This window comes from Hetaerina americana, unplaced genomic scaffold, assembly GCF_022747635.1.
Source record: "Hetaerina americana unplaced genomic scaffold, ioHetAmer1.1.p SCAF_10, whole genome shotgun sequence".
NCBI lineage: Eukaryota > Metazoa > Arthropoda > Insecta > Odonata > Calopterygidae > Hetaerina > Hetaerina americana.
Window position 1 is genome coordinate 26,352,042 of NW_027286070.1, and position 24,231 is coordinate 26,376,272.

Consider the following 24,231-nt stretch of genomic DNA (forward strand, 5'->3'; position numbering starts at 1 on the left):
GTGTGTCTAGATCCGCAAATGGGTATATGGATAAGTATATTTATTTTAAGTGTGGCGGGTTTAATACTTCCTAGAGCCTTTGCTCAATCTCCCTCTCATTGCTGGAGATAAAATCAGAATATTGCCTTCAAGAACTCACCATTAAATTAAGACCTTATTTTTGTAACTTTCTCCAAAAATTGTTAATGGTCCAAGAGCTACTCTGATATCCGTGGCAAACTTTTTCTGTCGTGACATTATTTCATAAATAGTTGTAAAAAAGTGACGCGGTTTTATATCCTTCAGAAATATTCCAGGTGGGGAAACACAATCCCAAGTACACAAATGGGGTAATAAATAACTCAAGGAACCCAATAGCATAATAGCAAAATCACGTAGTTCAAAAAACGTTTACGGCTGTAATTCAAATACAGATATATCAAGGCAGCAGAGATAAGAGAGAGAGGGCTAGCAACAGAGAGAGAGAGGGGGGGAGCACAGAGTGAATGCCTTCACTGCCGTCACTGGAGGCTCTCCCAGAGGATGAAGGTATAAGTCGGATGCGGGAGGATGGAGACTTGGGGGATGGGGGATATCCTCCGCACGATGAAAGTTCGGAAATCAATCGCGTACGCCAGCATAAGCGGACTCGAGATGGGAGGAAGGCCCCAGGGGGAAAAGAAGAAAGGGGGCGATCAGGATCATGGCGAGAGGTTTTAAGTGCGGAGGTGTTTTAGAAGGCTTGTCAAATGGAGAGAGGGAGGGACGGCGGTAATTTTTCTTTCACGCTATTTTTTTACAAAGTCCCCCTCCATTTCATATTTGGCATTTCGGACCGGAGAGGACTTTTACCCTGGCTACTGATGCATGCACAAGCCGATCTCTTTCCTCTCTCCTTAATGCTTTAATGAGGTGAGTGGTGGCGGACTTCACGGCTCCGCGAGGTTGCGCGATGGATGCCAATCCGGGATTGATGGAACGTTCGTGACTCAACGTGCCACCGAACGCTAAGTGGAAGTCACGATAATGGGTCTTTCGCGATGATGGGATGGTTTTTCAATGTGTCCAAGATTTGGAAAAAATGTACTCCGAAATGTTTCAACTCTCTCAAAAGACTGTAAAAAAAATAAGGATAACCATGTCTGAATTGAAAACAGGAGAAAAATAATTTGATATCACCGTGAGAACGGAAGTATATTTCCTAAATTATACTTAATTTTGTGACCTACCGACGAAGAAGTATTTGGCAAACGTCTGATTGAATTTAGTAACTGAAGTCTAAGTAAGCAACTAGGGAAAAATGAAAGATAAATAATGAAGAGCATTGGCTCGAGATAAGAGGTGAGAAAAACTTTAAAACTAAAAAATACCATTACGAATCACTTTCTATATGTAATTTTATATCCTAAACAAAAATAGATTGGGAAGCCAGATATTTCATGGAGATACAGATAAATTAAAATTTAACTACAAACGGTTTTTGGCATAGATCTGAGTCAATAAGAATTTTTGTCAGAGAAAGAAATTAATGGAATTAGTATTAAAAAAGCAAAAACTAAGACGAAAAACAATCGTACATATTTTAAAACGATTCATTATGTTTTAACATGCTTTTGACACATCTTTTGAAGGATCAGAAAACAAAAAAAAGTATTCGTACAAAATATTCCTTTCTTTATGTATTATTAAAGGTCTGCAGGAGGGAAAAATATGATTTCCTTTATGAAAAATAAAGAAAAGATACCGGTTGAGTTGGGCCCTGGACGGAAACTGGAAGAAAGAATATATACGGCCGACTCGAGAGAGGAAGAGAGAGAGGGAAGGGAGAGAGTCAGATATCAGAGGGAGGTCCCGTATGGGTGGGTGGATGCGAATGCATATTTTATAGAACTTGAAGCTGGGACGCCGACTCTCGTCTTGACCCCTTGGTGTGCGCAATCCCGAATCTCGCGAACTTTGGATGACCGTTTGCCTCGCCACGGACTCAAATCTCCGGTCGAAGCCGGAAAAGCGCCGAGGATGGAAGAAGTATTATCCTCTTTAGGCGACAAGCCACGCACTATAATTTAATATTCCCGCAGATCGCCGGGAAACATGGATATCCCTTCCGTAAACGTGTTCCTCTCGTCTTGAGTGTCCAGATTCGAGGGAGGAGGCACAGGACCAGAGCGCACCTAACGGTCGGGTTATCTCCCTCTGTACAAGAATTTCCGATTGTGAATATCCAAAGGCAAGGAACATAGACATGTCGAAAGACATCTGACAGGTAAGTACAGTAATTATGCGTGAATATTTAGGGTCTTAAACTTCAACATTACTATAAAAGAGTCAATTTTTAAAGAAACAATGTCGAAAAAAGGAGGTAATTAGATTTTCCCAAAGGCCTAGTAAGCATTGTGGAAAGTTTTACAAATATTGTGTGCCTCAAAGCAAATTTTGAAAGGCATCCCTATCATAATGAACCATAAAGTAACATGAATTGTTTATCACTTCGAATGTTTCTATCATCAAGTAAATATATGTTCAAATAAATTCTCTACAAAAAGACGAAGTCCGGATTTCATATTTCATTCAAGGTTAATCAGATTATTTTAATAAAAGGAAGCTGCAGAGCAATTACAAATTCAATGCGAAAATAACCGAAAGAGAGCCTTTAAGAAAAATTAATATAATGTTAAAGTGAGGCTAAATAAAGAAGCCATTGTGGAATCTAGGTTTACCCATTATCTATAGCATCAGTGAGGTAAAAATGTTTTATAGCTCCGTGGTGGCATAGTGGTCCTAGCGATTATGAGTTACGTACTGGACGGTCTCTTGTGGCGAGTCACAGAGGCAATGACTTGGGAAACTCTCAGCTTAATCGGAGCAACAACGTTCTAGGTACTACCGCTCTCTGAGAAACCTTCGTCGCGACACGAAAAAGATCTGGTCATTTTTTCAATTTGTGTTTTTTCTCGCACCTACAGCTAAAGCACCTAAGTCGTTGCCTCAAATGCAACCCATTCAAAAATAATCCTTCCCCTTGTGCTCATAATCGTGTTTTTTTACAGTCGACTTATTAATTCTAGTCAAGTAACTGAATGAAATCGCGAGCAGATGTTCTATTCTGAAACGTATCGCCCGCAAGGTATATTCTTGGAAGTAGGCTCGAGTTGGTTCCGGTAATCCGCCGCCGTTCCCATAAGCAAGGAAAAGTAAACCAATTTTTTTAAGGCACTTAAATGCAACGGACGAGGGAAAGAGGAAATTATGGATCCCCACCCACCACGCGGGAACATTCGATCTCAACACGGTTCGCGACAACGGGAGGTAGGCGCGATACAGTGGCTCCGGGGTGGAAGACTCTCTCGTGCCTTTTCGAAAGATTGCGCCATTAAAAGCGGCCGGATATATTTCTCAGCGACAAGCCTCCTCATCGGAAGGGGAGTTGGAGCGACTACCACACTGGGGTGGGTCTCCTCCGGAGAAAATGTAAGGCGGGTGAGGCGGAGAAGGAAGGAAGGGGGTGGTATTAGAAATCTTCCCTCGAGTCCATCAGTTCTCGCGCGCCACATATAGAGGATATGGCGTCTCGCGGGGCCGTAAATATCATTTTCAACCCTGATCGAAGGAAGTGTGTATAGGTAGGAGGGGAGGAAGGGGTGGTGGTGGCGATGGAGGGTAAAATAAAGAAAAAAAAGATCAACCACGCCTAGGTTCCGCCACAAGAGATCGATGAGGGGAGACTTCTAGTTGGCGAGACTTACTTACGTGAGCCGCAGCTTCAAGACCTACATACGCGACGCGTATCTAGATCATGTGCGGGGAAAGACACGACAAAGACTCGCACACACGGCTGAGGTAAGGGAATATCAAACGTGAGCGGGATGATTTTGTTTGGGGAGGTGTGAACCGTCTGATATCCAACCGCCTTAATAAGCGTGAGCGGTACGAAAGGGGGTCCCGCAGAGGTCAAGGCTGACTAAGAAGATTGATACAGTACCTGTATCAGCATTTTTTCCGATACAGTTCCTCAACAAATCTGTATGGTTACAGAAAATATGATTAAAAATATATTTATCAGCGACTTGGGCGCAGTCGTTCATTTCAGTTATTCGATTTATATTGAGAAAGCCATGTGGTTATTCAAGAGAGAAAATTAACTTCACAATTCAAGTAATAATTTAGTTAAATTTTCGAAAATCCATATTTAAATAAGTTTCTGGGGAAGATTTTGTCCGGTTGTGGTATTTATAAGAAGGAACGGGGATTCAAACGATAAGTTGGACAAAATGAGTTCTGCCGCCAATATGGTTACCGATGCAGAAGATTTCAATTGATAAGACTAAATTATTAGCAATATTTCAGCACTTCAAATAATGCATTTAAAGGAGTAAATAAAAATTTGGCATCTCTAATCTTGAGATTATTATGACCCTGAAGAATAATGAAACCAGTTAAAAGCAGGTCCACCAAGACAACTTAAATTCATGAAAAGCACGAAGATGTTCTGGGGTAATAAAAGACGATACGCCTGCTGCCAGAGGAGAAGAAACATGAATGAATCACAATATAAAGACGAAGCGGCAATAAAAATCCTTTGCTGAAGTAGACTGAGACCGTCCGAAACTAATGACCACCTACTACTCCCAAAGGATGTCCGGGGAGGTGTTTATTCACGCAGAAAAAAGGAGAGCGGTGAAGGGCAAGAAAATGCAGAGCAGATGCAGAAAAAATATACAAAGATTAAAATCAGACCAACAAATGGAATCCCTCCGCTGGTTGCCAAGAAGGAACCTAGTGGCGACATCACCATCAAGGTTTAGGTAGCTGAATGAAATGGAACACGAATAACAGGCGAGATATTCAGGTTTGAAACGATGTCTAGAAAAGTTTACTATTAAAAAGCAACCAGGGTTCAAGAAGTGATCGAGTACATGTCAGTATATTTTACATCTGGATTTAAATTGATGTGCATGATTACAATATCGTAATCATAGTACGTATATAGGAAATCCGACAACATTCCAAGCATCACACAAAGGGCATAGGATGTAGTTTGGATTGAATTAGAAACTTTAAGTAAAACATGGAGTAAAAAAAAAGATTTTTCATAAATCGCCCTGGCTTATTTTACGGACAATGCTCCGAAATTGGTGGCACAAATCTCAGATTCATACCTATCACAAATGAAAGAGTGACAACAAAAACATTCATTGAATGAATTTAAAAAATAAATGAATCTGTACGTATTTTTTAAGTTATCTACTCCCGCTATAAATTATCATCTCGGATCTGAAGGAAAAATAGCTCAAGTACGCAGGCTGTTTGAGTTATCGTAAGAAAACCTAAGCTTCTTTTCGACCGGTTAAAGGTGCGGAGTGCTAAGGATTAGATATTAGAATAAAAATGGAAAGACGAAACTGAGACCGTAGATGCGAGAATATGAATGAGGTACACGATTAGATGGTAGCAAGAATTCAAGCCGAAAAGAAGGTACGGAGATTTAAGTCGGAAGGAGCACGGCCGACCCAGTGAGCCTGGCGGAAATACGCTGAAGGGGTGGCAGGAGGTGGGGGTTGAGCAGGTTGTAGGGAATGCTAATATCGGAGGCTGAGAGATGCCCGACTCGCGTGAGAGATGATCGCTGTGGATAACGGCTGACAGAGAGGTCGCAGGGGAGTGGCCGAGTCTCTCATTTTTTCGGATAAAGAGGTAAACGAGATGGTTTCCCAAAACGAGCGGATGGGAACCGGAGGGGGTGAGGTTCGGAATTGGTGCACACGACTCTTTCCGTAAACACGCCAGATCGGGATGTGCTATTACCAGTCTGCCCCTTCGTAGTTGACCTGCGTCCCCGCCACCTTTTTCTTCTCTTTCAAGGAGCCATTTACTCATCTAAAATTTCCGTAATGCAGATACGAGTCCCGATTACGCGATTTAAATTATCGGTGAGGAATTAGGTCACGGCTTTCAGTAAACAAAAAAAGTTAATAGCAACGCCAGTGACTCGCTTCATTATCAATGGCCAACAGTGAATTTCCTCGTTGAATTTGATTATACTCATTTTAGCTAATAAAATTAAGAAGATCTGTGATCCAAATGTTCCAGGTTATTTATTACCTTTAGATAAATTCAAAGTTTTTGCATCTGCGGCTGAGGATATACGTATTCATTATCGACACCAACACTTTTTCACCCATTTATTGGAATCGGTTTTATTTACCATTTTAAGGAAACAGTGCGTGTATTTTCAGGGCTAAGAAACATGATATGACAAAAGTATGAAATAAATATAAGGAAAAGTATCAGCAGGTCAATGTACTTCATGCCACCATAAGACAATTGATATGAAACAATGGCAGACGATAGATATGACACTATAAATAATACATTTTTTTAAATTTAAGTTTGATTTCTAGATGCCTCTATAACTCTACATAAATGCCATTCAAATGCAGTGGATATAAATACCTACTTGATACAGTATTTCTAATACAATCACAAATGCACAGAATTATGCTCGCTCGAAGAATGCCCCGAGAAAATTCATGAAATTTTAATTCCTTCCCCAAAAAGAGAACGATAAGAATAGAGACTATGCACTTGCGAAATTAATTGCGACTCTGACTTTTGTGTACTGAAACTGATTTTTTCCAAAACGGAAATTCGCATTTTTAGTTAAGATCGGTGGTTCATATAATGGATGGAAACTCAGAGAATGCAGGAATCGAGGAAAGCGCAGCATCAGCTCTCAAGACAGGAACCGGGGGGCCCATGATTTTTATGCATTCGCAATCGAATAGAATATGGTGAACACTTGAAGCCTTCTCAACGTGACACTCCAACTGATGGAATGGCAACACTAATAATATTCTCGGGCATCCTCGGAGATACTGAACCAGAGTAGACCACGTGGGAAGCCAGGAGGTACTCAAGCCACCTCATCAATCCGGTCCCAGAAACAAGGAGAACCTCTTTAGGAGTGCCAGGCGCCAACGATTTCCGAGGTATGGATGCGTTCAGCGTGCGTTGATGGCCCGATCGCAACATCCTTGCTTTACCACGAAAGGTGGAACTGGAAATAAGTATATCTCCCCCATCCCACCCTCCGAGGCATTACGAGGAGTGCCAGAGTGTAATTCGCTCCGAGTTCCGCGTGCACAAACGCCGTCGTCAGAGCGCCCCGGGCTCCAAATGGTCCGGGAACTTCTGATTTACAGGAACGGCCCCGCGAGCATTATGGGCGGGAGAACACGGGCCGGCTGCTCCTCGGTTGCGGCGGCGTTGGTCCAGGAGGGCGCCGCGAGGGAGGGTGGGTGGGTGGGAGGGAGAGGAGGTGGGGCCGCTGTACCGTTGCCCACGAGAGAGGAAGAAAGTGGCGGTGGGGGCAGGGGAAGGGAGAGAGAGGATGGATCCGAAGGAGTTCGCGCGAAACCCGAGCATCAGCAACGCCCTTTCCCTTCGCCGCACAGCATGGTTGCGCTTAAAAGGTCTGGGGGAACGGCAGCATATAACAAGAAAAAAATTGGGGTCCGCACGCATCTGCAATGCAACCGGTGAAAATGAATGTGGATGATTAGGGTTCACCTCAAGTTCTGGGTCTGGTTCATGAGGAGGAAGAGAAGGTGTGCTCGTCTACCGTTGGATACTTTTCGGGTCGAGCTAATGTGCTCAGTTACCTGCGGGCATGCCATGAGATGCTAGTGCTTTAAGGCTTTAAGTTGCGGTGCAACTATTTCAACTTGTAGGTTTGGCGTCGCAATTTCTGTAGAACTATTTGATTAATAAATAAGTGCTGTAAATTTATTAAAATGTATCAGGGTTTGTAAAAATAATGACTATGTTGTGATAAAGTTTAAATGCACTCGCGGTGGTATTATTTTTGGCACACATTATTGAAAAACCGTGGAAGATGAGGTCTTTTGTATCGTTTAACATAGGGGGCTAATTAGGAAAATAGAAAATAAAAAAGGATGGGAGGAGAGAAACATCGAGGTACTACTTGGTCACGAATGCTAAGTGGTTCGTAGCTTTATTACTCACTCGACGGGCAAATGATGTATTCTCAGTACAGCTAGATTTTTTCAGTTTTTTCGCCAGATAACGGGAAAAACATTCAGTTAAAAGTAAAAATAAATCGAGGAAGAAGCTCCGTACATTCCAGCTATGTTAGATACTTAATTTATATAAAACATAGCAGACCTCAACTTCTATGTCTTAATTCAAATTTGGGCATACATCATTCAAAATTGCGGCAAAACACAGGTTATATACCGCACAAAATGTCATATAACTGGCCATTTGGAGCTACGATATTTCATCGCAGACCTAACTTTCTTTTATGGATTCTCGACGCCGATTGAATCATCAAGGAACTCACGGCAAGAATAAACTAAAATATTGGGGAAATTTGGATAAACGAAGATTGAGGAAACATGACAATAGTCCCCATCCGTATCCACCCGGAAAGTGGTAAGAAAATAAACACCGAGGAAACATGCACGTTTCACTTCGTTACTAAATTTCTCCAAATCTTAAGAGACTCGATAGCTATAGCGACCGAGTGTCGGTTCATCTGTCTCCTGTCACAACAGGCAATGGGAGTATGGTGTTTCTTCCCCTTGTATTTCGAATCACCAAGGTCTCAGTGCCCACATGACCTTCCCACGATTCACCATATACGCCCCTTTAAAAGCTATCAACCCTCATTTACTCCCATGTTCTTTATTGCTTTTCTTACTCATTTTGTAAGGAAGAGAACTCGACTGCACTTAGTGGAGAAAGAAGGATTGGTTTTACAATGTACGGAGCCATATAGAAAACCCCGCTCGTTCATGGACGTGTTCATTGAACGTCTCCTAGCCTTTAAGTCGTACCGCTGGGTCCCAGTCACATGGCCAAAGTACACCGGTGGTAACGGTCGGTCGGTACCCTGGGTGTTATTTAGCGGCACCAAACAGCCCACCCAAGTAACGTGACGGGACGTCTATCCTTTGGCATGGAGGTTGCAAATTATGGAGTTTTCAAATGCTTTCACGCGTCAAAGGGTACAGTGAGTAAGTGCAAAGCCTAATATAAGTGCCGCTGAAATAACCCAGCGTGTTCAATCGACGACCTCAGTCGGATTTAAAAGAGGGGCATTCAAAGTCAAAATTAAGTTAAACGAAAACCTAGGATAAAAGGCTAAAATTTTTCCGACTGAAAGTAATATGCTTGATTTTCTCATGGTGAACTTCCCCAGATTCAAGTCACCTGGAACTGGTACTGAACCACGGACCATTCGCTAACCGGACAAATGGTTCTGGGCATTCACCTGGAAAGCAGAAGGCCCGTGACTTAAATCTCGATCACGGTGACGTTTTTCTGTGGTAATCCAAGACACAAAACGGATCCCTACTGCTTCATCGATGACCACCGATAACGGCATATAAAATCCGCTGGGTAACTTAGAAGCGAAACAATTTTATTATCAAGCGTACAAATTAAATATTTAACTTTAACATACATATAGCAGTAATGCAATTTGAGTTGTTAAGTTGTTCTGGCGTCTCTTGATGGAATAGATATCGTCCCTTGAGGGTAATCTCAACTAATTTAAATCACATTAGGGACATCAAATCATCCATTGGTAGACTGAAATCAAAACCAGAGGTCTTAATAATACGGATTAATGAACAGCCACCAAACCATCAGATCAGTCGTTTCGGCTAATCACACAATTTAGAGTGCCGTCTTTCGGTGCATAATCTGTAAATTTCTTTTCTACTACAGCAAAGCTGTAAAGCGATCATTCGGTGGTATTTTTAACAAAATTCACTGACTTAAAATTAAGAAAATGAGAACAGTACTATTAGATTACTGGTTACAAAATGAAAGGTCAACTTCGTTTATCATATTTTAATCCGTTTTGGGCAAGGTCGGTTTCTCTTGTATGCACTTACTGTAGAAATGACGAAAATGGATACACGACCCTTCTCATAAGCATTAGGTACCATAAAATCTTTACGACCCATGAATATCAAGAGGCTTGAAAGAATTATTTTCTCGAAAGAGTTTCATGGGTAATGTATACTCGTATTAATGGGTTCGGGTAAATGAATCTTAGAATGAGTGAGAGGTCACCATAAAGAAATAGGCCCAAAGGTCAACTCACCAAACTATTGTCCCCAAGGAGAGCTCTGGCATTAATTGCGTTGACCTTACTGGAGTAAAAATACTGTTACCTCCAATTTTTACCGGGAAATCAGCTTCAGTTTTTGAAGAGTTCGTCCCCCGCTCATTAGGTAAATTGTTAGTGCTATTATATTGATTCTCAAACGAAATTTCTCTTTCAACATGGATTCTCTATTTTTGATTTTGATGCAAGGTGTAATAAGCCTTTAACTCTGGTATAATTAGTACGAAGATCATAATTTCCCTATTCGGAAAAAAGAAAGGATCGTAGGAAACTGAGCCGTTCTCGATTAATGTAAACAGGAACACAAGATGAAAAAGTGAGCGGCGAGAGAAAATACATTGAAAATAGAAGAAAACGAAACTCGAACGTATTTAAGGATCCGCTTCTCTTCTGGGGCGTGTACGACTGCCTCTTCTCTCCCTCTTTCATGTGAAGGGGAATGACGTCACGACCTCGCGCGCACGCACTCGAAAACAGCGCGTAAAGATTCCCCACCGACCTTATTCCGGCGGGTGGGCCGGACCCCAAAAAATAACAATAAGAAGAAGAAAAAGGAAAAGGCGGAAGGAGGGAGGATGGCGGTCGCTGGAGGGCCACCGTGGTCCGCCCTGCTTCACCCACCCAATGGCCCAGATGATGGAGAATGGGCCAAGGCGGCGGGGCGGTGGCAATGGTGGTGGATTTTGATGTCCGTTCGCGGCGGTGGCCGGCCGCCGACCATCCTCAAACATTGGGATGGGAAGAGAGAGAGAGGGGGGTGGGAGGAGGAGAGAGGCGGAAGATGGAGCGCGGGTAAGAGCGGTCACGTCCAGCCGGGAGCGCGTGCATTGCACCTCGCGCGTCGTGGACCTCGTTCGGGAAAGACACCCGCCGCATCCCCTTCAACGGGCGCGGAAGAAAATTCCGAATCTCACCGCATTCCATCATCGTCCCGATCTACGATCTTTCTCTCTCTCTCAAAATGGAATCCTCGCTCAACTCTCGGAAAAGTATCAGTAAGAGAGACGAAGGCATACATACACGCCCAGGTCTTTCTCTCATTATATCCACCGTGCTGTCGGAGAGAGAGAGAGGATGAACAGACGTAGTACCCGATGTGGTGGAAAAGAAAGCTCGGTCATGCGCGCTCCCGAAAAGAGGTTTATTTCCCCCGAAATGATGTTTTCTGAGAGAGAGACGGGGTTGGATTTGCTCGGGGGTTTTCTCCTCCCACGCTAAGCCCAACCCCTCCCCAACGTACCAACTCCTTTTTGGTCTTGGATCATGCGCAGAAAATCTCAATTTTGTGGAACGCACCCGCTTCTCTCTTACAAGCCCTCTTATCCGAAACAAATCAACGCGCTATGCCTCAACAGACACCGTTTGCAGTTACCGCAACGGGTCGTTTAAACAGCCCATATCGCTGCCAATTAAGTAAAATTACTATTTAAAATTCTCTCGTTGCATTCCTTCTCATGAATCTACAAAAATATTTTATAAGGGAGGAGAGGGATCGGCGTGATTTTCCATTTTGAGTGTAAATATCCCAGCATTGACCGAATATATTTTTTCTTAACTTAAAACCAATTGTAGGTAGGCGGAATAGTAACTGGGTACTTTGTAAAAACTTAGTATCAGGAGTATGCACAATAATATTAAGACGCATTAAGAATAAGGTGAAATTTTAAACACAAATAATTACAAGTACTTAATCCACATAAAAATTGAGATGGTATGAAATAGCCGCAACACTTTTTCTTAATAACACAGAATTTGTGTTTAACGTCCGCATTCATTTAATATTAGAAACATACCTGTATATACTTAATGGAAAGAGCTCAAATAGCTAGGTATCAGTAGTGTATTAAAATAATAAAAAATGAATGAATTCAAATGTTAACCTCCTCCATTATTTAAATATCTAACCATAAAAACTGTCGCTATAACATATTTTCCAGTAGATTAGTATTACGAAGACCCACTCAACGAGTCCATTTGCTTTAAGAGTAAATCATTTATGATGACTAATATGCCTCCTTTTAAAGTCACCTGAAATCTTGCGGACATGTCTCCCTCAGGTGGGGAAAATAAATTGGATAATTGAGACGTAAGATCGACGACAAGCAACGAGATCTTGTTGCAGTTCACGGAACTAATGATTTGACGAAAGCTAGATCCGACGTATAGGTTGTTTCAAGTTCGAACCGTCATTACGTTAGTCTGATTGAAATTTTGGAAATGCGAAATTATTTTTTAATGTTCACTCTGAATACGTCGGAGTAAATCTGATGGTAATATTTCCGCATTTCCAATTGTAATGAGAAAATGAATGAATTACATTAGTAGACGAGAAGAAATATTAAAGGGAAGCCCTATCCATTCTTTCATCTTTCTATTCATTTACGCTATCCGTTTCTTTTTAGCCGCTTAAAAATAAATTACTTGAAGACTAACCGAAGGCTCTCTTGTTAAAGGTATTATTGTTCAGCTGTATTATCGGAAAACTCGTACCGATCCTCCTTTTCACGTATCTTTTTCCAATTCCAAGGTGTATTTTGTCCGTACAAAAGGTTGTTCACAATCACCTCCTTCGTGTATTTTAATCTACGTGTAGTAACAATGGACTTCTGAAACACATTTTCCCTTATTTTTCAATTGCATCACCCGTCTTGGGCGTAACACTCCTTTGTCCTTAATCATACTGCTGTCAAAATAAATTGGCAATTCGTTAGGCATCCGGCCTTTTTTTTACTTGGCAACCAACTGGAGAGATGCTGAAGTAATTTACGGCCATGGATCACTGTAAACGTTCTTCATCTGTTGATAAGGAGTAAGAACCTATGGACAGGTCGGGCATCCCATTCTTGAGCTAATAATCCTCATTGTACCCACCCACCTCTCTAATCCTCGCCTACCATCCCCTTCCGCCTTCATCTCTTTCCCTCTAATCCCCTTCGTCTTATTCTTCTATTTCTTTTATCCACTCTTTTGAGAATCATCACCGTCCATCCACCCTCTGCCCAGCATCCGAGCTGGAAAGTAAGTACGTACCTACAATCTCTTTTCCTCTCATTACACTCGGATGCAGTTAAGTGGCTGTTGGCTCTCGCGAGGCATTAGAGGAGCCAAAGAACCGAGAGAGAAAGGCAGCAGTGGGCAAGGGAAAGGGGGTGGGAGAGGTCAAGAGAATGGGAGTAGGGGTTAAACACGATGACAGAGATGTATGAGAGAGACCGTTTGTATCGCTAAGGGTTTATATGAAATGCCTTGAGGCTACGTGACTTTGCCGCTATGCGTCCGGATCAGTTGCTATTTTGATACCGGGACCTTAATGAACAAGGGTAGGTATCGTCCATTGAATTGCACGACCTGCGAAAAAGCACCTGCTTGCTGAACGAGTGGACGGTTTGAAACAATGGAAAGGCTTTGGATCAAGGAGTCGAAAAGGCATGATATTCCATATCTGCCTAACGGCCTTAGCTTTCTTTCCTCCGAGGGCATCTTTGAAGTTATCCTGCGGGAAAACGGAATCAATGATCTGTCCAGAAATTATTTTCTCATCAATTTTGGAGCACATTTATATAAAATCATTAGTCGTAATATCTATTAGAGCGTAAAGAGCAGGTCAAATGCCTACTGGACTAAAACTGATTTTCAAACCTCAAGTCCGATTACACAAAAGAGAATCAATCATTCGTGAGGTTAATTTCTTTATGAGATCATTACTTGCATTTTAATACAGAAGTAAACAACAAGAAAAGATAAAAACGCCAAACTGTACCATGCATTGTCCGTTGAAGTAATAATCTATAGTTCTGTAGATGGCAATATGATAGTTAAAATAAAGAATTAATGAACAGGAATTGATTAAAACTATGAAATTGAGGAATAAAGAAGAAAAGGATCTGCGTTAACTCAAGCGTGAAAAATAAACAACATACACAGACATATTTACAGGAAAGGTTCGTAAAATATTGGATTCAGGGCGTTTTTCACATCTCCGTTTATGATTAACAAGGGCGAAATCGCCACTAAACACCCAATATCATCACAGTGCATTAGCAAACAATGAAGAAAGCACTCTAAATATCGTCGCCGAATATATTTTCCAGTAATATATGACTGTAATAAGTACCGTAAGCCAGCTAAAAAGGACGCGAGGAGTGCATTGCGAAGATATTAGATTCATTTCTCTGCTCGTGTAACAGTCAGGTCACATTAAGATCGTAAACACAGGCGTCTGGAGACGTTGGCTGGAGTCCAGGTAGGAAATTATGTGACACCAGTAAGACAATGGAGATAAATAATGACAATTTGTTTCGCTCGAAATAGAGCCACTGAATGACAAAGACCGGCATCAAATCATCATCCCAGATAGTTGTAAGATTATGAAAGAGTTTAACTGAGGGAAATCTAAGAGGAAATATAACATTTGAAAATCTAAAAAGGAATGCATGAAATTCCTTCATAAATCTTTGAAATTTATCATGACATTATTCGCTGAAAAAATAATTTCTCCTACTTGTTCGCGCCCTCGCTAGAAACAATACCACAGTGTAATTAAATTGTCATTTGACCATATGAATACTGAATACTTTTCCACATATTGTAAAAGACTGGTATAAATAATCCTATTATGAAAATACGGAGATGAAGATGCTTGAGATATTTAGAGTAGTTGACCAAAACAATGAAAGAAACGAGGATTTGATAGTTTTAGCCTCGGGATGGGCACGGCGAGAGCACGAGAATGTGAGGGACGGGGGGGGGGATCGGGCGGGAGAGGGACGATGGGTGGAGTGGTGTTCCGGGGCAGGAAAGGGTGGCGGCTGTGGAGAGGAGAAATCCGAGATCGGCCGTCGATCCTGCGGAAGGAAGCGGGAGACGGGAGAAAGAAAGGATGCTGGCCGCTGCCGCTCATCTCTTGCACTGACCATTCCCGGGGCGAAAGAAAAGGGGTCACCGAGACAAGCCAGTTGTGGCAATGACCCTTGCGGGCGAAGGACGACCACAAGGCCCATGTGCCACCCCTCTCTTCTCCCGTAACCGCCTCCTCCACCGTCATCCTCTCCGTTTGATGGATCGCCCCATCGGCTGCCCTCCCATTATTCCCTTACCTCCCTCCTCTTTTGTTCCACACAAACACACACGCGCTCGCGGACCATGCGCGAAAAGGAGAATCGGAGAACGAGAGACGGAATGGACGTTTCCTCCTCTCACCACCGTCCCTTCTTCCCTAACTTCTCCCCCCCTCCCCCGGTCTCACCCGTAGCACTGCCTTCGATCCCACAATGTTCCCCATGGAGAAGTTAGGACAGCAAGCAAAAAACAGAACTCTAGGAGTGACCGGAGTCAGCTATGCTTGCATTCACAGGTATATATATATATATATATATATATATATATATATATATACGAGTATGTGTGTGTGCTATTGAGAAATATGTGGACGGGACGATGGCCTGAAAAACTGTTGCTCGTGACTCGAGTCACCCACCGGGGGCGACAAGACGAAAAATGCCAGCTTCGGAAGGATAATGGGGAGTCAGGTGCATCTGCTGGGGCGTGAGGGGAGACTTTAAAAGGTAATGGATACGTCCATTTCGCTCAGCTAATTGATTGGTGGACCACGAACTAAGGCGTTTGAGGCGAGTAGCCGGCATTTTTGCGGTAAAAATTCGCAAATTAAATACTAATGAGCACTCACGAAGGTACACATACCATTAAGATCCTCGCATTCAGGTGTGGCACTTTCACCTCAAGCTTCTTACATTTAAGCAATTCGGAATGTGACTAGGGAAACTCCCCGAAAGTCACATTATTTTTAATGGAGGATATCTTTATCATATCAGAAAAGAAAGAGCGGTGCTTTTTCAAAGTCTATCCCCGTGCCCTTTTTTACGGCGATGTCATGCTCTTCAATTAAGAGGGGAATATATTTAGCCACAAACATAAAATCCATCTAAAAAGCTCCACCAACATTCGATTCCGTCATACAAGGGAAACGTGTGCGAGTTATTCAGGCATTTTTAAGATTAAGTCACGAAGAGCCATCTGCTATTCACCTGGAAACAGGTGACTGACTCCGACGCAGGTACTAAAAAGAGTGATCGGTGAGGTGCGATAACCACCTTGCGTATTTCGCCTCGTCCGTCGAGGAAGAAGAACCTTCCGGTTGTCTTTACCTGATGCTCGAGTCGTGCGTGGGCGCTGGAGTAGCTCAAATCGCCCGCATCCCCGTGAATAATTACGCATTCAAGAAGCGTCATAGCCGCGTGGCATTACTACTTACGGGAAATTTATTCAGAAGCTTCTTTCCGCCGATCGGTGGAAGTTGGGAGATGACCCTTATCCAAGTAGACAACGCGCGTGGTATTTGCGTGCCTTGAAGCCATTGATTACATTTCGTAAACAAGTTTTCCAACATTTGCTGGATAAGAATAATGGGGTGAATAAGTCAACATTTATATTACAAATCCCACGACGGAGGGAATTTTTCCTACAGTCATGACCCACGCGGAAAAATTTTAATTATCCTTCAAGACGAGTTTCGAAAAATACGATAATACCTTCATCTCCATGCTTCTCCCAAAATATACATATATTTTTTAAAGTGTGTTTACCAAGGAGATAGCATTCCTCACATTAAATATTTATGAACTTCAAAATGAAGCATGTAGTTAAAACTCAACCCTTAGCTACCTAAAACTAACATATTATGATGAAGCCCAGTACATCATATTTCGGCTAAAAGCGGCAAAAACAGCACTTACAATAAGTGAAAACATAACGTTAGCTGATAAAACTGTCATCACAGAGTAGCGAAAAATAAACATTTTCTCACTTTATGAATGTATGAAATTGCAAACAGAAGATTGGTCAATGGTTTTTTACTATATCAATAATGATGAAGGGGTTTACGTCATAATTAAAAAAACACAGTAATCAACCCGAATTTCGGGGAAAAGAACAAATGAAACGATTGATACCATTCCTAAAGACGTAATTTTATATGAATATTCGTCGATGAATTTGGAAACATAAAATGTTTGCAGCCATTTTTACATTGATTTTAGCAAAATCACGTATACCCTTCCACATATCTAGAAAACATTTTTACACTCGTGATTTGCCTGATTCTGCCTTCCCCACCTCTACTGTGTGCGTCCTTGAAAGTGTTCCTATCCATTTTCCTTATATCTATTTCTATGTGAATGAGTATACCTGTATATACATATATGTTCTGAAGGCTTGAGAATACATCTGGAATGAAGGACCTTAGGTTTGATATATTTGTTTGACGAGGAGTCCACAGGAACAGTAGAAAGCTCGCTCCGACATGAAATACACCGCTCGATGAACTACTGAGGTGTAATCTGGGCCCTTTGCAGATGTTATTTCCCCTATAAACGCGCGACTTGAGAACAACTGATATTAATTCTGCAAAGGCATTAACCACAAGAGTATTTATTGCTTTAACACACTTTCTTTATTCTATTCGTGAAATTTGAGTAGGCATTCTTTTCATTTCACTACCGAACTGTTTCGTCACGGCGCATTCCGAAGACGTAACCGAGAGGCGAAATCCGAGCAAAAGCTCGAAGGGTAGAAGAGGGACAAGAAATGCGGATCGCTGAAGGAGAGTTGAGGGTAGAGGGGGGAGGGGGGGCAAGAGTACTTTTTTCCGAGAACCCGGGGGCGGGGAGGGGGTTGGTAGGGTCGCAGCACCATCTCATCCCCAGTGGAGCTCATTTCATTTGCACAATCACGAAACCCATCGCACCAAGCTGGCGAGAATGGAAGCCGTGGCGAGCCGGCGTGGAAAGAAGATGATGCACGCGGATTTCTCTCTGCCTGCCGCAAATACGTTTCGTGATCCGGGCACGGGATGGGTTGCGAGGCACGCCTTCGCCTCCCTACGGCCCCGGCCGGCTCTCTTAAGGGTCACGCAGGGGGGTTCATCTCTTTAAGGTCGTGCGTCTCAATCGGCGCCTGCAGTCACGGAGAGATGAGAAAGCGGGCAGGGTCCCGGGCGTGAGCGGGGATTGGGGAGATTGGGGAGCGGGCAGGCGTGGAGGGGTGGGGGGAGAAAGGTGGCGATGGTCAGCGGCCACCTGGAGCAGGGCGGGCGGCAGAGACAACAACAGCGAGAAGACCAGCGGTGTGGGGCGGTAAAGAAAAAATAAAGAAATCCGGACTTCCAATCTCGAAAATAGGAAAGCTGGCTCCGGGAAGAAATTTATCGCAAAAGCCAGCAGTCACAAATCCTAAATCTCGAAATGTGATAAACATATTTTAAACCCTAGATACACGTAGAGTTCTAACATGAATTAAAAAAAAAGAAAAGAATGACTGAGAACGAACATCCAGGCACCTAGTTCTCAGTTACACATTGGTCAACTGGACGCTAACGGTGGTCTGTATATGCCCACAGAAATCTCGATAATCCCGTTCAGACTTGTCACCACAAATTCCCGTGGGCTTAACAACCAGAGCTATCACCCCTGACCGAGGTGGGAATTCGTGACCATATTGCCTGGCTGCTAAGTGCGCTTCCTACTTGGGTCATCTTCCGTTATCTAATTGTTCTGCGAAGAAAAAAATACCAAAGAAATGCACCGTTCCTTAATCTCTAGGTCAAAAACAATTCCCTTAATAAGAGAGCACCGTTACCGTTCATATTTAACTTTAAGACTTGGAATTGGGAAGATGGCATTACTGGAGTTGGAGATATCAAGAACCTGGTCGGAAACGAAAGGGGCGAGAATTACGAGCGCAGAGGAAAACAAGCGAAAGGGGGAGTAGGGATGAGATTGGTCGGCAGGCCGGCGGGTGGGTGTTTAAAGGAGGGCGATATTCGACTCCCTCTCCTCCGCCCCCACCCGCCGGCACCTGTTTCAGCCACGGGTGATGTATGTGGACATCATCCCTCATACCTCTCCCTCTTTCGCCCGTCGCACTGGCACTACGGAGGACGAAAACAAGCATTGGGCTGGCGGGATTTGAGGTTGCCGAACCATGCCAAAGCACGCGACATTCCAGCATGCGGATGGGGGAGGAAAAGAGGGGAGGGGGTGGCTGCTCGCCTTGCTGCCGGCCGGCTTAGCGGTAGGAAATTGCCCATCCTTCCGTGGAAGACAGGTTTTTCTTGGACAGGATGCTGTTTTGACGGGTTTAGCAGCACATATATTTCGAAGCAATGTCGTCAAAACACAGTATGTGTGCGGACCATTTACTATGCCCCGAATAGGGCATTCTATTCTTTACGTCGCAGTAGTCGCACGTGATGAAGACAAGGGATGTTTTTTATCTATGTCCCCCGCGGAGATCGTATAATGCTGAACAATGTGCTTCCCAGAGGAGTGTCTTTGTTGAATTTTCAGCGTAAGGCGACGTAAATCTGCCGGAGGTGAAGTCTCTATTGAATCTTTTATTCAAACTGAGCTTGTATATCAAAAACACCATACCACATTTAAAAGATGCTCACAGAAGAATTATAAAATGAATTTTCACGAAGTTTATTGTCAAAGCACGCATAAATATGTCACTCGAAATAACTTTGCTTAATATCTAGAATTGTTAAGATTTCCGCTCTGCGGTTGGTGAAAAAGGAAATATTTATAACATTGTTAGTAATATTTACTTTGACCACACAATAGTAGTTTATGCTTCTTGAAATGCCTTCTACTTGCAATTTTAAGAAAACAAATTTTGAGTCTTAATTTATGGAATTTTTCTGAAAAATCAGGCAGTTCCATGCATTATTATATTCACTAATGAATTTGAAACATTTTCGAAAACTTGGTCTGACTAGTAAATTTTAGAGTGGGCTTCAATAAATGGTTTCTTCTCTGCCACAATTTGTGTCTTCTTCTTCAAGGAATCGCAGTCATGATCAAATTCACAGATTTTTTTGTCTCAATACCGTAGAATCGTATGATTAATTAATTCCTAGCCATCCATCGCCTTGTCACTTGCCCGCTTCCTCTTGAATATGTCACCGTTAATTTTTATCTGACGTCACCCTAAACCCATAGAGTCACCCATGCAGGACGAGAGATCTCTTAGGATGAATGGGATGAAGAGGATGGATTGGGGAAGATGCGGAGGGGATTCCAACTTCATGACCCTTCCCTTCACGGGCAAATGCCTCCACGGGCCTCCGTTCTGGGAGTTAATTATATCGAAGGTTCCGGCGTCAGTCAGTCAGTCACCCTTGCCATAGTCCATCGAACATGTCCGGTGGAATGAGTCACCAGCCGTGACCACAACGGTCTAATCAGCCACTCGCCTTGTAACCCTTTTCCCATTCAATCGTCCCGGAGCAATCACGTCCTTATTACCGGCCGAACGGAAGGACTTCAATCATCCTCCCGTTGGAAAATGAGGGTTATCTATCCGTTAGGTTTGCCATTTTTTTCCGAATGAGAATTCATTCATTCTGGTTAAGTACTTATGTCATGTTTGACACCACTCAGACACTTAAAGGGGGGGATGTAATTGCTTTTTATTACAGCAGATGAGGTACTCCCTCGGCACAAAGAGGATATATCTCCCCCAAAGGAGAAAGAATGGCTTACTGAAGATAACCAGAAAAAGGAAAATTATCCATTCATACACCTACCATTGAACCCGTGATGGAAATATCGTAATTATTTACTTCATTGCCAAAGTATATTATTGCTTGTTCATTACCGTTTGCATGGATATTAATAATTTTGCCTTGGAATATCTCACTTGCAAAACCTCAGCAACCTTATTTTTAAGCAAACAGAAAAATTTTTCTCCATTTTTTTTCAAATGATATGTTTATTTACAATTGCCTTGTCATTTTAATTCATCGCGAACGCCTGGCGTACTGATTACTTATTTCTTTCGGTAAACTTTTCGTTTCCTTTCTTGCTCTTTAAGCATTTATGTTGTTAAACCTTGAATACATCTTTGAATTATGTGTTCAATTTATGACTGAATATCTGATTGTTTAATAAGTTGCTGATTTAAAGAATGGTTAACACAATTGAGCCATAGGCATTGTCACTTCAAGGGGCCACCCCTCGAGCAATAAATTCCTATTCTTCTAAATTATCATGGGAGGCATTTGAAAAGCTCACAAACTAAAATAAAGCAATTATCACTTGAATCACCTCCTATGACCAAAGAATCTGCCGACAAGTTTTTGCTGGAAAAGTGTTTTACTAATTAGACATAGACGAAAGACTGGGTTTGTCTTTGAAAATTATTGCAACTCAAATGTACTGAGAGCAATTTTAAATATGTAGTAGTTTTTAGGGGAGGCGACCGACAGCTAAGGTCATTTGCGCCATAGGGGATGGACAGGAAAGGATGAAGGGTGGAGAGAAACCCGGCGTCGGCATTAGCCTACTCTTTACGAAAGGCGCCAAGGGGTCCGCAGCTTAACGTCCCATCCGACGGACGCCGTACTCACTCAAAGTGCCCTCCACAAAGCACCTCAAGTAGGGATCGAGATACCTCTGAAAAATATTCAACACCGCCGGGATTTGAAAATTTTTTAAATATATACAAAACATTAACATTCTCCGTATTAATAAAGGCATTGTATTGACCGAAATTTAACAAATATTTACAGCCACAAGTATCGGTCCTGAATTGAAGGGGTTCGACTTCCTTCTTTTTTTTAAGTTAAAATAACTCGAAGGTCTGCAAATAGTAAAGAGACTTCTACGGGAGTTAGAAAATGAGATAAAGACCGTTAAAGCGGTCGGAAAATGAGTTCAGCACCTACACGAGTGTGATAGGTTATCCATCTGTGTGCGATCTCCTCAAACATGATTGTGGTCTTCTCTATTGAGCGAAGAGTTGAATGAGAGGCATGCTGCGAAGGACACGGGTGACGGCTACATAACAGGACACGTCTGCTCATCCCGCGGAGACTCCTTCGGGGGAATGACAGGCGAAAAGGCACGGAGGAAGGATATGAAGAGAGGAATCCAGATGGGTTGAGGAAAATAAGACACCGAAAAGGAACTACTTGCGAAGAAATTGTCTCTCTCTCTCTCCCAGGTCCATGCAACAGGAGCCTCAAAGATGGGGAGTATCGGAGGGTGGTGTGGGGTGGGGTTGACCGCAATGATGTGGTCGGCTATCCGTGGGGGTCAGCCCTTCGGAAAAGGGGGATGGGGAGGGAGAAATGGAGGTGGATGGAGGAAAAGAGAGGAGAGAGGAAGGGAGAGAGAGAGAACCACCTGAGGCTATGGTTGTTGCTGAGGCAGGATGTCGGGAGGCTGTAGCACCAGTGCATGCCTATGTGGGCCGATGCTCCCTCCGCGGAAAAATAAAGAATGAAAACGGACTCGAAGCCGAGCACACGCACACGCGCACTCACACGCACGCACGCAGATACCACACTCCACACAACCCTTGGCGAGGGGTAAAGACGACGGGTAGAAGGGGGAGGATGAAAGGGAGGAAGGCGCAGGAGAAGGCGGATGAGAGAGAGCGAGAGAAGGATGAGGTAGTAGGGGATTCTATCGACCACGGCACCCCACCCACCTCCCCACGCCCATGCCCGCCCGCCCTCTCTCCCCAGGGAGAAAGAGGGAGAGCCCACCGCCATCCCAGCCCTGCCCTGCCTCTTTCTGCCCATGTGGGTTCCGTTATACTCTCCCGGAGGGCCACACCACACTAGGGATCATCCGAGGGGAGAGCCACAATTCAGGTTCCAGGTCAGATGCTATCGGTATGAGGAGGGAGTGAGCTAAGGGGAGAGGGAGGGTCCGGGAGGGGCGGAGGCTAGAGGGGAGGGTGGATGGATGGGGAGGTTGGGAGAGGTAGGCACTCACGTGAAATATGGAACGAAAAGAAGCTTAATGGAACAGAGTCGGGGGTGGTGGTTGACGGCGGGAGAGAAAAATATTTCCCGGAATGATAAGAGGGACGCGAAAAGACCTCTTGAAAGATGGGTGGCGATTTATTCTCATCGCGCGCTCCCTCCCTCTCTCGAGCGATCGCCCGCAAATTCCTCTCCTGGGAGCTTCCGTGTTTAGTGCGCCCCGAGTGAAATTGATACAAATTTTATCGCTCTCTTTAAGACGGCCAAATTGGCAAAGAGAAACGCACCTTCTTTTAAACCGCAGAATAATAACTGCGTCACAATGAATGATGCGCAAGCTCACTCAAAAAAATAATAATAAAAAAACTTATGAAATTGGCGCATTTGGAATGTTTTGCGCTTTATGCCGTACCTAACCATGAAGTTAGATCCCGTTTTGCTACCGCGTATTGTATAAGAATTTTTCCTTCGTGTCTGATCAGCAGTAAATATTATCATTAACATTTATTCAGTGAGTTGGCCAATTCGTTTCAAAATCTGTTTTCCCCTAAAACTATTAGCCAGAAATGCATTTTAAATCTATGGAAAAAAGTATTTTTACGACTTCGGAAAAAATCATCATAGGTATTTCAAAACAGGTTTTTATAAATTACTAAAGCATTAAATAAATGTATTAGAAATATTCTTTCGTCTCACTAGAAAATAAGTTTACATGTGTTGCCTGACGAGTGATTTTTTGAACCCCAACTATTTTATTACAATTTATTTGTGCATTAATTAATTTGTTTTCAATTAATTGTATTATGTATTTGAGGAACAGTGTAGCTTTTATTAGTAAATGATTTTCAACAGGCTTAAAATCATGTTATTTTTGCTAATGAATAAATCACATTACCATTAGTTAATAATTACGGACTTTGATGCAGTTGTATCGTATGACTATACATTTTAGATCCAATTGCCAGGTAGCGGCATAGCGGCATCATTCTAAACAAAAGTTAATAATCGAAACCTTTGTGTGGACCAACGTACATACACCACCGGGTTAAATTACCTGCGTGTAGGACCATAATGGATCGTTCGCTCTCCTATCCATGACTGACTCCTCTCTCTCCGGAACTCCTTTCAAACACACCCATTGTCCCGCCTGACATTTATCGCGACCGTAGCGCATGCCGACTCCCCTCTGCCACCCCACTTGCAATACCTATCTGGAAAGTCTCACCGATCCCGTTGATTTGGGATCCTTTCACTCGTTCGTCAACTTGGGTTTCTTCCGCATCATTGACAGCGGACCCTCTTT

General features: G+C 43.0%; 1 protein-coding gene across 1 annotated transcript in view; it reads right to left on the reverse strand.

Annotated features, from left to right (window-relative positions):
• The window catches only part of LOC139700296 (uncharacterized), a 244,147-nt gene that overhangs the window by 181,545 nt on the left and 38,371 nt on the right, over positions 1 to 24,231 (reverse strand). The window lies entirely within an intron of this gene.